The sequence below is a fragment of the Nipponia nippon genome, unplaced genomic scaffold, assembly GCF_047370975.1.
Source record: "Nipponia nippon isolate SJK-2023a ecotype South Korea unplaced genomic scaffold, ASM4737097v1 scaffold_1, whole genome shotgun sequence".
Classification (NCBI taxonomy): Eukaryota; Metazoa; Chordata; class Aves; order Pelecaniformes; family Threskiornithidae; genus Nipponia; species Nipponia nippon.
In genome coordinates this window covers 148,129,259-148,148,065 of record NW_028262290.1, presented here as the reverse complement: position 1 = coordinate 148,148,065, position 18,807 = coordinate 148,129,259, and the positions used below count along the sequence as shown (strand labels likewise).

General features: G+C 39.6%; 1 protein-coding gene across 16 annotated transcripts in view; it reads right to left on the bottom strand.

Moving 5' to 3' along the window:
• KIAA1217 (KIAA1217 ortholog) overlaps positions 1 to 18,807 on the bottom strand; it is a 377,218-nt gene that overhangs the window by 55,545 nt on the left and 302,866 nt on the right. Inside the window, exon 1 of one of the 16 annotated variants that reach the window (XM_087776836.1) lies at positions 15,798 to 16,085. The exons of the other annotated variants lie outside the window; for them this stretch is intronic. The gene's annotated coding sequence lies outside the window, so the exon portion shown is untranslated. Of the gene's footprint in view, positions 1 to 15,797; positions 16,086 to 18,807 lie in introns of those variants that run through there. 16 annotated transcript variants of the gene reach the window in all.

The window sequence follows — 18,807 nt, the reverse complement described above, 5'->3', positions numbered from 1 at the left end:
ATGTAATATGTTTGCCTGAGGGTGTGGTTTTCTTTAGCACATAGCTCTTCCTTGTTCTTACTGCCTGTAGACTTCACATCCTTGAAACAGAAACTTGTTTTGTCAATCCTTAGATTAAAATATGACAAATGGCTAGCAACAATTTCTGTATAAAACATTTGAGGGGAAAAGACATCGCCAAGAATCTTTCACTTTCTGTAGTAAAAAAGATCACACCATGTTTAAGCATCTCCTGTGGAGGTTTTTGGTCAGTCTAACAACGCTTAAGTCTGTATGATACAGATTTGGATTTTTTTAAAAAACAGAGCAATAGAGACACTGAGGAGTGTCTTGTTTCTATATACAAAAAGAGTATATGTTATAAAACCAGTTATGTTCTTTATTTCAAGTTGGCATACTCAGTAACTTGCTGTATTTTGAAAATTACTATATGCAGAAAGGTAGCAAGCCAGCTATCCATCCACCCAAATGGATGACCTTACAAAGAATCTCGCTCCTGGTAGCTCACATAAAGGGCGGGCAGACCCAGTGTCTCTGCATACAGCAGAGTACAAAGCTTGTGGCATCTCCTGCCCTCTCAAATAGCACGGTTCCCCTGAAAGAAGGACAGAGCCGTGGTATCATAAGCCTTATGGATAGCGAAGTGCAACAGCTGGTGATTTCTGCAGTTCAATCCAGTCTGTCTTGTCATCCATCATCAGGACTAATACAACACTATGCTGATCTTTATTCTAAATTTGTTACAGCTGCCCTATCTCATAGGTCACTCCTGTGGTCTGTCCCAACATGGGCATCTCACAATGAAGAAACCATCCTTACTTCTGTCTCTCCAGTTGCCTTCAACACATCATTTGCACCTGTGGTACACACCAGACAGGGCACGTGGAGCCATGCCTGCACGCACACCAGGGCAATGCCAGCTAGCACTAAGCACTAAGCCTACCACTGATTCATCGGCACCACACCAACCCTTCACCTCACCACGCAGCTGAATACCAGACGTACAGCCTGACTCATGCCATTATCTGCTAACATCTCATAGCAAAACATGGGCAAAGGGAAAAGCAGGCCAGAGTTTCTGACATGGCAGCCCTTTCCATTTCTCTTCCAGGCCTCGTCTACGTCAACAGAGAACACAGCAACTGGCTTTGCCCCAAGGATTTCAGCCTGCCAAAACACCTACATGGAGCATGTTTCCTAGATGGAGCTTATCCATGCACCTTCTTGGAGACACCCCAGAGTTCCCAGCATACTCCATTAATCACCTCTGAGACATGCAAAGCTATTACTTGTCTTACTCTCCCCGTTGACACCCTGCGTTTCCCTGAGGAAACTGCACCTATGCTCCTCAAGCTGGCTCACCCAACAGCAAACAGAGGACACCTGCAAAGAATTTTATCGACAGCTTGGAGAGTCTTTGATGAAAAAGCTACAGAAATGCTAAGTACTGATACAAAATGGGCAATGAAGTCGGTGAAGGGTCTAGAGAACAAGTCTTACGAGGAGCAGCTGAGGGAGCTGGGGTTCTTTAGCCTGGAGAAGAGGAGGCTGAGGGGAGACCTTGTTGCTCTCTGCAACTACCTGAAAGGAGGCTGTAGCGAGGTGGGGGTCGGTCTCTTCTCCCTAGTAACAAGTGGTAGGACGAGAGGAAATGGCCTCAAGCTGCGCCAGGGGAGGTTTAGGTTGGATATTAGGAAAAACTTCTTCACGAAAAGGGTGGTCAGGCATTGGAACAGGCTACCCAGGGAAGTGGTTGAGTCTCCATCCCTGGAGGTATTTAAAAGATGGGTAGATGTGGAGCTGAGGGACATGGTTTAGGGGTGGACTTGGCAGTGATAGGTTAACAGTCGGACTCGATGATCTTAAGGGTCTTTTCCAACCTTAATGATTCTATGATTCTATGAAAACTGATAAATTCATCTGTCTGTAAAGAAACCTTTTATGGAAACTGCTCACCAGAAGAAACTCCTCTAAGAAGTGAGGCAATTCTTCACTTTTCTGATCAGGAAAGACTTAATTAAAGAACCAATTAATTAATTAAGACTTAATTAAAGAATCCAACAACAATACAATCCATTAGTTTGTTCTTTCCTTATAAATTGACAGATTTACTGTACTAGCTATCCAAAAACCTCAGTCTAATCAGTAGTTGCGCTATACGATACCACTTCTGTCATGACTGATCTTTCATTCAGGTTGGGTTTGGACACCTGAAAGCACAAATCCGCTTTCTCAAAAAACCTGTTATATACGGTTTTAATATTTCTAAAATAATATAATTTACAATAAGAAACAGTGCAACTGAAAATTACAGAATTGGTAAACAGTCTGAAAACAAAATTTTTTAAGTATCTGTCTGAAGCCAAATCCTTATGCTATCAGACATCACCGAGAGGTTGTCACACTTATCTGTTCTTGCCTTCTCATCATATGCCTTTTAATTCCTATAAATATCCCCATTCTGTTGGGTCATTACAGAAAAAAATCAGGCTGGCTGCAGCTGTGGGTTCCACCAGCTGCCCAATGCCATACTTGAAAACTGCAAACACATTAGCATAATTTTTAGCTTTTTCTGGTCAGGAACTTTCCAATGAAAAATACTTTCAGCAGACAATGCTAATCCAAGAGAGCTGAAACATTTGGTAATAACATCAGTAAAGGCAAAAGTTGGAAAAAAACACCCAGCAGATTTCGGTCAAACATTGACATTATTTCTTATCAGACACCCCTGGAGTGCTCTAGAGCTTTGGCTTTCCAGATTCATAGACCTGGGGCAACTTGGTCAGAGTCTGCCCTGGGGCAGGGATCCTAGCTCTTCCATGGTCTCTTCAGCAGAGCGGGTCCTTGGTAGTTTTGGGGCGATCTGCTAGACCAAGTAGTAAGACATGCCGGGGGTTTCAATGTCCATTGGTCCTCAGCAGCGCTTCCAGACTAGAAGTTTATTTGGCAATTTTGGCTAAGAATGGGCCCCCTGATGCCCAAAAGAGAGAGTTCAGACCATGAAACAGCTGACCTCGGCTAAGTTGGAGACCTGGCCTCAGCTGAGTCTGGCCCCACAGTACAAGGCTCTAGGAGCTGCCAGGGTTCACAATTGTTTTTCATTATGGGAACCACATGCTGGTAAAATAAAACTGATTTCAAATGTTCAAACTTCCCATGAATGGGGAACTCCAAGACCCAGCTAGCTGTTCTTAACATGTCCCACATATTTCCATTGTTTTTTCCTGGACAATTTTCCAGACAAGGAGTTGCAGAACCCCCTGAGAAATCTCAGCATTTACTATAATTAACTTCCCATTCTTAGCATGCATCTAGGTTTCAGTTCTTTAGCTCCTTTTGCACAGTTTTGATATATGGCCAGCTGTAAAATCTCTGTATAACGGTGAAAGAAGATTTGAGCTAAAAACTCAGAACATCTAGGAAACTGTAATTTTCTGGTTCTACTGACTGATTACACCAGAACAGAATACTTAATTGGACATATACGGATATGGCAAGAGAATCACTGGGTTTTTCTTCTTCCATTTATGCCCTTAATTCTATTGTTTTTCTTTCTCGTGATCAACAATGCTGCAATCGGCCAACATGAGATGTTTCTTAGAATGAGCCTGTGATGGTAAGTGATGGTGAATCCACCCAGTCCTTCAGTTTCTATGTTCATAGACTTTTTTTTTTTTTTTTTTTTTTTTTGCCAGGCTCAGCTGGCTAGAAGCTGACACGAACAAAATAGGAGAACCAGAAGATGATGTTCACTATCCTAGCAGGTGGAATTTAGAGCACATAAACATGACCCTCCAGAAAGGAGGCATCCTGAGTGAACCTTGATCAGGTGTCATCACCATACTACTCAATATCACTGCGACATCCAGTCTCCATACCTTTCTGCCAGTTGTGCAGATGTACACAAAGGTTATGGCATAAGCACTATTTCATCCTCAAGAGCAGAATTTTTAGGATACCATATTCTAACTGCCCATACACTGGCTTGAAGCTCAGCCACAGCATCACTTCCCTTTCCATGCCATAGAGCATCAAACACATTCTTAGCATTATTGTTCCTTATTTTATACCTATTTCTTTAATGCACACTTGTGCATGAACCCAGTCCCTACAGCAATCCAAATGTTTTACCTCAAGGTATTTTTACATGTCTCAGTATGTCCTTTTATATCCCTGACTACATATAAACTTAATTCATACCATATCCTAAAGCTCCCATGGGGAAAACAAAGAATACCTAGTTCACTTTTTACTGAATGTAAAACAGATCCATAAAATTCTAAGCTAACCACAAAACAAATTTAATGGTAATATCAAAAATAATGTTTGATTGCTTCACCTTGCCTTTAAGTCAACGTGCATGCTGAAGATGGATCACGCAAACAAGCAGAGAGGAGAGTTTCAGACCAAATCCTACAGTCTGCTCTTTCAGGCTTAATTTCTTCAGCTATCCTGATGCTATTCTGAGTATTTGTTTCTACAATTAAAAACAGTAGCACTCTTATTACACTCGTAGACAACATTGTTACCTACGGGCAAATAAAACAATCTTTGACAAGATTTTTGCTCTGAAATAATTAAAGCCACTTACTGTTACTTAAGGAAATCACCTGTATGGCTACAGCAGTAAGAAGATGAACATTTGGTTCCACTTCTTCTAATAAAGCACTTTTTGTTTTCAGCCTTGAATCTAAATCCTCAGTCTACGGTATATTATTTTGTATATCCATGCCTTCTGGGAAAAGGTTTTGAAACAGTAAAAATGTTCCTTGTTCCCTCTGCTCACAACAGGGGCAGGCCGTCTTGCTTTACCCGGTCTTCTAAGTAATGCTGCTTCAATAGACTGAAGTACTTTTCCACATGACAAGCCTGCAATTTCTCCTCCCCTTCGAAATTAGTCACTAAATAACCTCCTTGGCATGTCACCCAGTCACAAACTGTGCAACACTATGTGATTTAATCGCTCAACCATTTTTTAATGTGTGCCTATAAGATGTATAGAAAGAGACTAACATTATGGAATGAAGCACAAGAGAGACTCACAAAGGGGAAAGCCATAAATAAAATAGTGACTAACCTCTGTTTAGGTAAGAGAGTGCATTTCAAAGGCAACAATATGAAACATACACATATTAATTCCCCAACAGGTGAAGACCTCCAATTATTTAGCAAACCCAGTACATACAATTCTAGAAAAAAAAAAATACAGCAGTTATAAAGCTTAGAAGCTTTTCACATACTCGGATTGGTAGTGATATTTGGTAGAAGGAAGCGCAAGCCCCTCCTGTGGAGGAGGTTGTCTACTCATTAACCAGGTACCTGAGCCGCTTGGTTAGCCTGAACTTTGGGGCCCCCATAAATCAATCTCATTGTTATCTCTGCAGCACACCACGCTAGCCATTATGATTATTTTTTTTTTAAAAAAGGGCACAACAGAGAAGGCATATGTAAACAAAGAATTAGAACAGAAAGGATGCTTCTCTCCTTTCCATCCCCTCATGTCAAAAGACCACAGAATATACAAAATGTCTTCTTAAAAATACAGTATTTACAGTCTAAAAGAGATGGTACTTAAATATCAGAGGGGAAAATCTCACGACATGAGCACTTCCCAGTCCTGCAGCTATCTTCTGGTCTGGGGGGGTTGGCTGTTTTGCCATTGGTTTGGGGGTTTTTTTGCTTGTTTTTGTTTTTATGCAAGTAAAAAATTGCCTATATCATCATGACTGGCATTCAGAAGAATCAAAATACAATTTAAGCACGTGACTATGAGCTAATATTGCTGTAAAGGACCAGTTATAATGGGACCTTACTGGAGTAACATTTCTATTTCACAGTACTCCTCTCAGTCTCTGAGCCATTAGTGAGGGAGGCATCGTTCACTTCCACTACAAAAGGGTAATCTGACACAAAGCATTTAAGTAACAGGACAAAGATCAGAACAGATCTGGTAGCCAAAACTAAAAATCCAGTTGTTCCACCCCTTACTACACCCAATCCAACAGCAGAGAAACCCTCCAGCTTTGTAGACAGCTGCTGTGTGTTCTGATTTGTAATGTACATTGTAAATTTCTGTGCCATTATTGGTCTTGACGAGAACTTCACAAAATTTATATGTAGTGTAATGTAAACAGTCTTCTCAGAAATGTAAAAATATTCATTTTGTCTTAAATGTTTAGTTTTCAGTTTCACTGTAAAATATTTTAAAATATTATTTTTATTAAATATTTGCACTAGAACTATAATAAAGTATTGTTATGGCACAGAAACAATGTTAAACCTATTTATTTTTATTTCAAATTTAATCAGTCAAGCCTTGTTTCTTGCAATATAGGAGTAAAGCAGTATTTATCATTGAAGCATCTGGTTTATATTTGGCAGGTTTAACTAACCAGTCAAGCATCCCCTTTTAATGAATGGATGTATATACTTGACCTAGTTGAAAAGCTGCTTAGGTCTGCTCACCAACCAGACTCAAAAACATCAAGAGTAAAAAATATACGGAAATTATCCTAGTACACTTTCATGCCACACATGCTTTCCAGCAGTTGCAGAGTATATTCTTCCATCCACGTTCTTCCTTACAGGCTATCAAACCTGCAGTGAGAAATCACATTATTATGCTAATACACAGGATAAAAAAGACCACTGTATTTCACTGCAGTTTCTCTGCAATGAATTGCAAGCTGGTAGGATGCACATTTTCAGTAATTGGACTCTAGCATGATAAAGTATATCCCAGAACATCAGATATACTATAACTAGTCCTCCATACATCTGGCACTATATGCAAGAGTCTTCAAGTACGTCTGATGCATACGAAAAGTTTTTCATGAGAGGAATGAATCTTCTTTTAATTTTAAAATACATCAGGCACAACATCATAAATATTGCACAGATATATCATTACCAAGGCTGTAATTTAATTTGTAGGTTCTAACAATGCATACAAACCATTCAAGCATTGCTTTCCATTTCAATTACTTTATCAGAGCCCTCAAGCCTTGTCTAACTTGCCATGTATTATCCCGTGTTTAATTACTTGCCATATATTTGTTTATAATGTACTGTACAGAACGAGTTCCTTTTCAGTTGAACCCCCTGTATAAACAAAGGGCATGCCCCTAAGAGGTGCAACACCCTATGCTTCACTGAGATCAAGCCTGGAAATTTAGGTTAGCTTATTACTTTAAAATCATTGCTAATGTCTATGTTAATGATAGGCCGAAGTTACTACTGAGCTAAATCACCAGTCACCCTACTTTATTCTATGCTATTAACAATGTTGGTCCATTGGACCCTTCCATCAATTTGCCCATCAAATTAATTTATTTTCTGTTTGCTTCCCTCATTTTTAAGTGGAAAAAATGTTAGAGAGACAATTATAAAGCCAGAGAATATTTTGAAGTCTACTGTGGGGTATACACGTGTGGCATAGACATAATTTATTGCTTGTCTGCTGATCAAAGTTCTTTCTGTTCCTGGTAACAGCTCTTTTGGTTCCTATTCCCTTAATAATACTTTCATGGATGGAAATAATTAAGCAGTTAATGCCTTGTACTGCTGTAAACAACCATTTCCTTGACAGAAAACAGGGAAGCACTCACAAGCTGGACTGCTTGTCACTAGCTCAGGACTTGGTTTCATTCTCAGCACTATGGAGCAAAGCTTGTGATGGAGTCAATTGGGTTTTGCTTAAATGCAACAAGTTACTTCAGTCCAGCAGAATCCAAATGGGAAGACAGTTTGCTGATGATGGCTTTAACAGCTGTATTGCAAAAGAAGCATTATTTCCTCTTGGTTTTATTGGGTTGGGTTTGGGTTTTTTGGGGGTGGGTTTTTTTGCCAAGGAAAGTCTCATGCCACCTCACCAGTCCTATAGCCCACGCAGCTTCTAATTCTGATCCAAGAAACCAACGGTGTAGGAGGACAAAGACCTATGTATGGGGCTGTCTGCAGGATCTCCTAAATCTGCAGCCTCTGATACACTAGACTCTTGAAGGCAGCTGGAGAACCACCATCAGCACCTTGCCGCCCTCTGCTTAGGCAAGCACCATGACAGAAACCTCTGTGTGGTTATCCACATTCTGCAATGAAAGGAGAGAGATCAACCCCTAGCTTGGCCTCCCATTCAGCAGATGAAGAAAAAAGTGGTCATATCCAATCCTGATCTCAGTCTCAGCTGCTTCCCCACGGCAAAAACACAGACCCCCAAGCTGCTGTCCTTCACGAAGGCACTGAGGTGGCACACACCCTGGCACCCAGCCAGGCTGTGCTGGTGCCACCCTGCACTCCACACTGCTCTCCACGACCCTGAATAACTCTTTCAAATTGGCCTCAACTTTCCCACATCAGCTCTCCAGCCCACTGCCCGTATTTATACCTACAAGGATGTGTGTGGTGTTTCCCTGAAGACTGAAAATCCTACAGAAGCTCTTTGAGTCTGAGAGGCCAAACTAAACAAACAGGGAGGGAACAGATCAGTTCTGGCTGCCTGACACATACTGGATTTGAGATTATGTACAGACTACACTATCTTCTCCTAAACATACGTATTGTTTGTTATTCCCTCTGTTTACTGATTCCGAAGGCATGCAGTGAAACAGATATGCCTTGGGGTAGACACAAGTACCATAAAGTTCTCTTATACTTATTCCAAACTCCCTAGTTCTTAAAAAAAAAAAAATAAAAATCAAACAAACAAACAAAAAGCCCTCCCACACCACAAAGCACGTAACTACTAGCTAGGATAACCACTATAAAGGGGACAGGCAGCTCTACGGCTTCACTGCTGGCAAAGAAGCACACTCGGTAGAACAGCTGGTGCTTGCAGCGTGGAGCAACCTATACACAAAACCTTTGAACCAGCACACAAGTGAGCATCTGAGCTCCAAGAGAACAGTGCTTCATTGTAACATGTATATTAACATTACGTATACATACATATATATATATATATGTTTTGCATACCAGCAGTACATTTTTGGCCTATCCTTTGGTGATGGCAGATCAACATCATCAGGAATTTTAGATTTTTAGGGATTAAAAAAATTAAAGGCAAGCAAGCACAAGTGGGAAATCCTGTGCTGGAAACTCTTTAAGACTTTCAAAATTTATTTTAAGTTTACCAGAGCAAATATAGCCAAGTCTCACTGGAGTCGCATGAAGAAGGTTCTGCAAAACTGAACTATTACGTCAGGTCTGCAGTCTGTCTCTCTACCCTGTAATTTAAACCTCATGCTTCCCCCTCATTTCTGTACTGATTTAAACAAAGACGTTTTCCTAGCTATAGGAAAGTATCACAGTATGTGTCGCAGACATATATGCATTAAGCACCTCTCAAAAGTTAAGACGGCACTATTAGTTGCTCTGCACTGAGGATTTGTCTCACCTAACGTTGCATTAAAAGACAGTCAGCCAGGCACCCTCCAGAGTCAGCTCATTCCCTCTACAGCTGGGTGGGACAAGCTGCCCTTTGGCGTTCCCAGCCTCTCACCACTGACTGCAGTGGGCGGCAATTTCTACCCTAAGCTTATAAGGATTAGACTTTTTTCCTGATTCTCTATAGTGAGCCTGCCCATATGTCTTTTCATTTAGCTCACTCTCTGCTCTGTTTTTCATCCTATTTTTTCCCTTTTTTTTTCTTTTTTATAAGTCAAGCTGAGATACCATAACTAGAAGGGATAATGGCAGCTTCATTCCAGCTGCTGCTTGCTAGTCCATGCAGTGGACTTTGCTGTGATCCACCTTGGTGGATCCAACCTGGCCTGTGGTTCCTGTTTGATTGAGCTAAGAATTAAGTGTCTCTAGTCTGAAGCTGGTAATAAACATTATTTATTCATCAACAGATCAATATAGAAGCACCTCCACTTTTCATTCTCCCCTTCCTCTGTCCTACCGTTAGCACGTTTACTTAGGCCTAAACTTTTTAAAGCCTAAATGTAGAGAACTGAGTTTGTACCATGAAATTTTTCCTGCTTAGTCCATATGTAACGCAGAAATATTAATAAAAAATAGCAAGAGTCATACGCTGCAAACATTTAACTAATACATAACTCATGACTTGGACTCGATGATCTTAAAGGTCTTTTCCAACCTAAATGATTCTATGATTCTGTGACACTGGGAAGAGATACAGTAGGTAAAGAAGAATTCTATGGGAAAGTAATAGGGAATCCTGAGTGTAAAACTACAGAAGAAAGAGGAAAAAAGACAAAACAAAAAAGGAATGAGATAGGGTGAAGAACAGTAATAGGAGTTTGTGAAGGAGGCCGGAGATCAAAGAGGATAATATTGGAGATGGAGTGCTGAGAATTAAACAGGGAAACAAGAAAGGGATAATAAATAACAAAGAAACAGAAATAGGAGGCTTAAGCTAGGAGGTGAGGAACTGATGAGAAAAAGAGGAGTTAAAGAGACTACAGCATATGAAGGGAAATTCAACATAAAATTCCATGAAAGAATAAGAAAACAGAACGAGAGTGGAAAAACATGAACTAATGCAAATTTTCTTCAAGGCGAGAAGTTTTTCAATGAGTTCTTGTTATTACAATGCTGTAGCCTAGCATAGCAGGCATGGGAGGGAGAAGGAGAGAGGAAGAAAGGAAGGAGAAGAAGGAAGAGAAAGAAGAAAATACATCTTCTTTAGCTTGGGTTAATATTCTGAGATTTTGTGGGGGTTTTGGCAGGAGTGATCAGAACATGAGGGTGGTTTTAAGGAAAGAAGTGAGCAGAGCACTCCAGGTAAATGCCAACTGGAGCGACCCATGAATGCTTGAGGACATGAGCAAAGAAGCTACGATCATCACTTGCCTTTGCAATACACTCTCATATTCAGAGCAAAGATATTTGAGATACACTTTAATGCTACAAATGCTTGATGTTTTTGAAACCTAGCACTTAGTTCATCCATTCCCACTGAAGATGTAGTTAAGGTTCAAAACAGTTTTGTCTCCTTCAGACATTGCAGAAAATAACAGCTCTCTACAAGTCAGGCCTTAGTGCAGCATCTCTGAGGCTCGACGTGCAGTGGGACTGAGTGCTGAGAGATAACGCTGAGGTGGCTGTTGCCCTTTGTATATGTCTGGTCATTAGTGGGGGACAACAGAAATTCTGGTTTGATGAAATCACCATCAAGCTCTGACAAGTGGTGAGACGTGGTATGTGTGTGCCTGCATATGTGCATGCAGCCCTTACTTCTCAGAAAACTTTTTCCCATATCAATTCCATCATGTTATCAACCCCCTGATCACACAGATTTATGACCCCAAGCACACCTGCACATCAAAAGCTCTTCGGTCATCATAATATCCAACAGCCCTGCCCACTCCTAGACTAAGACCACCTTCTTTAGGTGTAAAACAAGAATCCTAGAGAGAGATAAGAGGAAAGCAATATTACACTTCTTGCCATAAAATGCTGAGCTTACAACATGCATCAGCTTAAATCTAGCTAGAGGAGCAGGCTCTATATTTGGACTAGCCTGGTTACACCTGTACTGAACCTGTTGACGCTCCTTAGTTGACATTGTCAGAGATTAGCTGTCAATGAGACAACTTTGGCGACACACTGAGTGAACTCTGCTTGGAAGGGAAGGGAGCACAAGGCCAGGTAGAGCCTGGCCCAGAGCAGTCCCATGAGGGCTTCCAATCTAGCCACGCTTTAGGCAATCTGAGCAAAATGATGCATGCGATGCAGCACGTTTTGTATTGGCCTGACTGAAATCACAGTGCCTCTGTGTGGAGGTTTATTCCCCCAGCAACATTGCTTTGTTTCAGCTCTCTCCCTGCTACCAGTTTGCATTACTTTATTCCTGATTGGCAAGACAAACATCCAGATCAGTGAACCTAGCAGGCACTCGTTTCTGCATATTTATGAGTGTATTTCATTTCCTACAAACAAATGGAATGTGAGAGTTAAAAAAAAAATATTTAAATTATCCAATTAAGCAGAGAGAAGTTAATAAATCTCTCACGCTTCATTTTCCTATGCTTCCTTAGTGTACTTTCCAGACAGAATAGCGTGGTGAGTACACTAAGAAACCTCTTGGCATTTCAGCCAAGATTTTTCAGGGTGTTATCACAAATGACAAAAATATAAACACACTGGAACATAACACATTTCAATCCTAAAAAGGTCGGATTTACATAATTACATCATTGGTTTGCCAATATCCACATTTATCTCATCAGTATAGCATGGCCCACCCATCCCATAAGCTATTAGACTGTTTGGACTGAACATATAAAAGCTGTTACTGATTTTTTTTTTAAAGTTAACATTATGACACCCCTCATAACTAGAGCTGCATTCAAACCAACTGCTTCTTTTGCTTTCAAACCAACTGTCTGTTTCTTTTGCTTTTCCACAGCTGCTTTTTAGGTAAAATTTTCTGAGAACAAACAGGAGTCATGCAATTCATGAAGACGTAGCAAGCATTTCCTCCCCCCCTCCCCATTCTCCTTGATGAGATCAAGCACATCATGTACATAACATAGGCAGCCACCACCAACACAGGGAGCTCAACCCTTCAGACAAGTCTCAATTTCAGCACTTCCTCAGGGCACCACTGAACTGATGGGGTCATCCCTTTTTTTTCCAAAAAAGGAATAGTTTCAAACATGTACAGTTCTGGTACAGATCAGCATTTTTATTTGGTTTAAATATGCTGTATATCAGATTTCTGCTCTTTAAAAAAAGAAATACTGTTAGTAACTGCACTCATAAATCAAAATAAATGCATGGCTTTCTGACTCGCTGTACTAACGACTCAGCTCTTATTTTTGTTCCATATTTATCTCTTCTCACTGCACTGAAGCCAAATAAAACTGGACAAGTTGATATGGTTAAATGAACATAAAGGAAAGCATAACCCTTGGTCTCATCTGGCATTACCAAACAACTGAGTCAAAACTCGATTTCTATTACAGATACATGAAATAGGTTAGGATGTAAATAATATAAAATGCTGTCAAACAGCGCTGATTGATAGTTAAAAGACCTAAGCAGCATGTTTACACCTGTAGCCGTCTGTTTCTTCCAATATAAGGACGTAGTGAATCAGAAGAAATAAGTTGCTGCATTGAGTTTTGGACTCAGCACTATCAGCAAGAGAAACAGTCATGGAAGCCTTATATACCACTGGATTTTGCAATGCAAGTGTCTAACCTGCACTGCGACTCATACCTATAAGGCCCAGCAGTATTTGCAGCTGTAAATACACCTTTGCAACATTAGAGGCACTATCAGTGCCTCAATTAAGATTCTTCTTACATCCCAAATTTCTTCCTTTACTGTTTGAGCCCTACATTTTCTTTTCATTTTACTTCCTTCTATCCAAAAAATATACAAATTGGTCAGCATGACTGAAGTAAGCAACCTAGTTTGTCCTAAGGTCAAGCTATCTATAGTAAATATTAAGTGACTGAGGGACTAGCCCTTTACCCAACACACCCTTTTGGTCTTTTCACTTAGTCACACAGAGTTCTAATTTGCTATTATGTAAGAAAGGCATATATTCACACAAAAAATAATTTCAGCATCACATCATTTCTCATGGAGTCCTGTTGCCTGCTGATATTTGCAACTGTCTTGCTTTTGCCAGCTGAGGCTTTTTTTAACCCCAGATCTTACATGTATCCAAGAAAAGATATTTTTACTGCTCATATTTTCAGAAGTCTGATGAGTTTTCCAGAGCCCTTAGAAAAATTATGATCCAACATGGAGAAGAATCAAGGTCCTCAGATATCTAGCTGTGTTCTCCTAGACACCAGGTACTGGTTAACTCCTCTTTGTTAAAAGGAAGATGGGGACAGAATTAATTCTCTTTAGTATTCATTAGGCTTATCTAGAGGCAGGTAACTAATAACATACTGAAGTGAAGACTCAGTGGAAAGCAGAGAATTTGGGTCATGATTGTGAAGTATCATATTTTGGATTTCTGAAAAACTTCTTGAGAAAGCTAAAGTCCTGAATGACAAACGAATGGCAGGTTTGAAGAAGAAAAAACATTGCTTCTAGCTTTACTTGGGTTCTAGGAACCACAGTTCCAAATTATCTACCTCCACAAAGTGATTTTTAACCCCTGTTCAAGTAACAGCTCATTCAGAAAGCTAACTAGAAGTCATAAAGCTTTGTTGGACTTTGGCTTACGGGATTCCAGCAATTCAGATAAGCTACTTGGTTTACAAAGGAGGTAAAGGAGGACCTCCCCTCCTAATAAGGGAGGTCACAGCCATGAGCAATTTTATCATCTGTTAATGTGTTTAGGGAGCTCTGGCAAAGTCTGAGTCTGCCAGCTACTTAGGAATTTCAAGTAAACAAACAGCCAAATTAGTGCACATTGTTCTACTAAAAGCAAGGCCAGTGGGGAAAAAAAAAAAAAAAAAAAAAAGAGTAAAGCATCTAAAGAATTGGAACAAGGAAACATTATGTAAAAAGAGGTGGAATAAGAATAAAGCCAGAAACTAGTAGACAATAAAAATGGACTCAAATCCAACCCTTATGTTTTTATTCAGGGCAAGCTTGCAGTGAAGGCAGTGAAAGTTTTGCCTGAGAACCTCAGACTTACGTGAGAGATAAGACTTCTAATTTTAATGAAGGGCTGAAGAGAACTTCACACAAGACAGATCATATGTTGTCATTAAGTAACTTCATCAGCTCCAGGGCAAGCTCTAAGCAAACTTCAATATGAAAGGCAGGCTAGCTTGAATACAGGCCTCTTAGTGGGAACTCTCTCCCTAAAAATTCCACTAAAACAACTGTATTGTGGTTGCAAGTTGATCTGTTTCCACAGACGAAACTCTCTGGGAGTTTCCAGGTAACTGGTTTGTGATATCTACCCTATGACACTCCTCTTAGACTAACTGTAAGATTACTGCATGGGTGCGGCAAGCTCATGTTCCTTGAACAGTTTAATATCAAGAACATGATACTTTCTTTCAACGGCCAGCTTGATATAAACTTAAAATCCATCCTCATTATTTGAAAATTTAAAAAAAAAGATATATTTTTAAATGTTGGTATAGTAATACGATCTACACTGTTATATTCCTTACACACGATGTTTGCGAAATAAATATAATACGCCAAAGCACATAGCCGTCATATTAAAAAAGCCACGATGCAGCGTCCATCCAACTATAACGCAGGATCTGTATCTTTAAACAGACTGACTTTTTGCCAGATAACATTTGAAATTTATATATTGGTTTATGTGTAGCTAAAATTAAAAAATTATTTTTCCCTTAAAATTCTATCCACTTTCCCACTAACTTAGGCTTTATACAGCAGTAGCTATTGTATATCAAAGGACATATGAAAGAGAGAGAACAGGTACATTTACAGTCTTTCATCACAGTCTGATTTGATGCAGCTACTTCTCAGTGTCTGCAGCTCTGTAGCTGCATAAATAATTGGCAACTACTGACAACCCATTCAAAGCAAAAGTAGTAAAATCCATATCAGTAAAAAAAAAAAAAAATCCAGAACATCAGAGACTTCTTTTATATATTTTGTTCAAATCTCAGCACAATTTGTAATGGCAAGTTGGAAAAATAAGTGTTTATGTTTAATATGTAGGTTTGAAACTAGACATAAAATCTGAGACTAGAGTTTGGTGACTTAGAGAGCAATTAAACGTTTATTTTCTCATATGGCTCAAGGAAGAAGAAAGAGTTTGCCTTGTTCTGATTTAAATTTCCAGTTAAGCTGAAAACATCTTTTAGTTCAAAAAAAAAAAAAAATAAAAAGAAGAAAAGGAATTAGATATCTTTCATTATTTATAAGCATCATCTTACCTTACATCTCTTGGTGAGTTCTGTTTCTAGACGACTTTGGCAGGTATTTTAATTCAGAATTAGTTTCAGCAATACATGGCATTACATCTTCTTTTTAAAATACACCGCTTTTTCTCTTTTCCTCGGACAAAGTATGTGGGCTAAAAGAGCTGCAGTGTCTCTGTTCAAGCGATTTCATGGACACTCAGAGGCTTTCTTTCTACTGTATGAAAGTTAAATCTGAGTAAGGAAGGCATTTTTCCTGTCCCGGAAATCAGTATAACCAAAACCAATGCTGAGCTAAGGAGAAATGTTTCTTCCATGTGTTCTGTTTGGCAGACACTGCAAGTCATATCAAGGAAACACGTGATGTTTATAAATACAATATGGCTCATGTTGTCATAACCTCTCAATGACAAAAAGAGCATTAGAAAAAGCAGACAGCAAAACAGCAGGAAAGATGAGATTTGTATCATTTGGAAGGTCTCTATCAGATAATAGAGGTATTAGCGTTTGCTTTTTCTTTTTTCTTTTTCTTCCCAAAAGAAAACAAAGTTTTATAGTAATAGGATCAGTAAGGCAAACACATGGCAACTTATATAAATGCTGTCCTATAGGCATCCTAGCACTAAAATGCATTCACCCAATTTATGGCTTGAATTCTTTTCCAATAAATACTTTTGTCCTAAATACCTCTACGTAGTTCAAGGAGCTGTTATTTTTTTTTAGCCATAGTATGCAATGAACAAATGTAATTTTGGCAGCATTTGCGGCTTTTATGTTTATTGATGTTAAGATCAAAAACAATCCAATGAAAAGAAGTTAAACATCTCAAAGAAGCTGGATGTATGTTTACAGGTACCTTAGAGAACACAGAAGGATGATCCTGTTTTTATTATCTCTCTATCTTTTCTGCAAACCAGCACTGAATTTCAGGCTCCTTGGATGTTTTAAATTCTTGGGGAGCTGCTTGAGGGTTTTTAGCACTTTTAGTGTTTTTTTCTGGAAGTTCACAAATTGCATCTAACTGTAGAGAGTTAAAAAGTTAGCAACCTGCTAGCCAGGTGCTTTCAGGGGAAAAATGAAAATTTGCTGTTGCGCAATTTCAGTAATAAAAGCTATTCAGCACAACAGTTTACCCAACTTATCAAATGTCCGTCTCATTTTACCGTACAACTCATTTTAACTCATCCCCTCTCATCTTGGCAGTCCAAACCCCCACCGCTGCCAGGAACATCATCACCTTTTTGCCATTCTAATTCTCAGAAAATGTGGAGTTTCCGGGTACCTCCTGCTCCCCCAACTCAGCTCTGACTCAACTTATCCTAATTGTTTCTTGGAGAAACAGTCTCTAAAAAAAAATCCAAAACACCTCAAAGTGTACCTCGATACAACAGCGACCACAACAAGCATTCTTTGGATAGTCTGGCCTCACCCACCCAGCAGAGGTCTGGGATGAAGTGCTGACCTGCTACGGGGCTATGCAAGTCACGGAATTAAGCAAAAACATGGTGGGTCTAGGACATTTTAAAACAAAGTGTCACCCACAGACTTTACGGCAGGTGGTTGGGAAGAGAAAGATTGCCAAGCAAAATAGCCACTGGTTTGTTATGAAGCAAAAATTCTCTCCTGATTCTCAAAATTGGCAGACAGAAGAAGCCCAAAACAAATCACTGCATAAAACAACATTATTAGTATCCAACTGTACCACCAGAAACACAGACAAGTTGCAATGACATAAGGGGGAGATTATAATTTAGGATTCTTCCCGTTTTAGACACTCCATAAAAGGAGGGTGTAGGCAATAAGGACAGAAGATATGCTGTGCACATTTGGTGGGGGAATCCCTTCCACTTGGAGTCACCAGGGGCTCACAGCAACAAGCCAGGATAGAAGGAGCTGTGACACTTCCAAAGAAATTAAATTTGTTCAGCAACACATGAAAATGTGCCATCAGTTCTTCAGTGTCATCTATTGATGTTGAATCTATGTACCACTGCTAAACATGAGAAGAAAGGCAACCTGGACCCTACACCCAGCAAGTCTGAGAAAGTCTTTTCCTCTTCGAATCTACGCAAATCACAAATGTTAATTTTAACGGCACAGACCAGCGTGGCTGGTGTACCTGCATTTGCACTGGAATTCAAAACAATGCCAGAGAGAATAAAAAGATCATCTAAACATTTGGACACAAGACAGTAATTTGTCAAAAGAAAGTATTGTTGCACAGAAAGCTAGAAAGTGCTGATAAACATTACAAGCTCAGGCTAAGGAATAAATGAATGAAATGCAGCAATGTGAATACGCATTTCTCCAAGGAAAACAGCTGCTACGGATTTTCAGCATACATTTGGGGAAAGGAATAATAAAAAAAGGAAGAACACAAACACAAATATTCAGTGAGATGGCACTATGTGGCCACCTCATGCTTGAACAGCATTCAACACGGCAGACCTGTCAAACAAACCATGGTCTTCGGCACAGTATCAGTAAGCAAGTAAGGCACTCAAGGATTTCAGGAGAAACTGTCCCTTAGAACTTGCTTAGACCCCAAGCAAAACCCCTTTTCTCAAACACAACCCATTCAGAAAAATGCATGAAGCAGAAAGAAGACCAGGAAAATTAGAACTAATGGACATGAAAGCTGCGTGGTTTGACAGGAGGTCTGAAACTCACAGATCCCACATTCCTCTCACACATTCTGAGTCTTCTTGTCCATATGGATAATACTTAATACTTCAAGTGTTACTGCCAATTCTTATACAGGTCTCACATCTGTTTGGTAGTTAAAACAGGTGTCCAAGCTGGCAGCTAACATTATTTTCTGAAATTATTTTGGGTCTGTTACATGGAAATGATTATAAATCACATGAATAGAAGCCTGAACATCATCAAACCCAGGGATAAAGGTTCCAAAGGGACAAGAAGGAGAACAGTAGAAAAATCTGTAAAGGCAAAACTTTCCCAAACCTCAAAAAAACAGAGCTTTAACTCACATATGCCAGGAGATACAACCACACTCACAGTATCA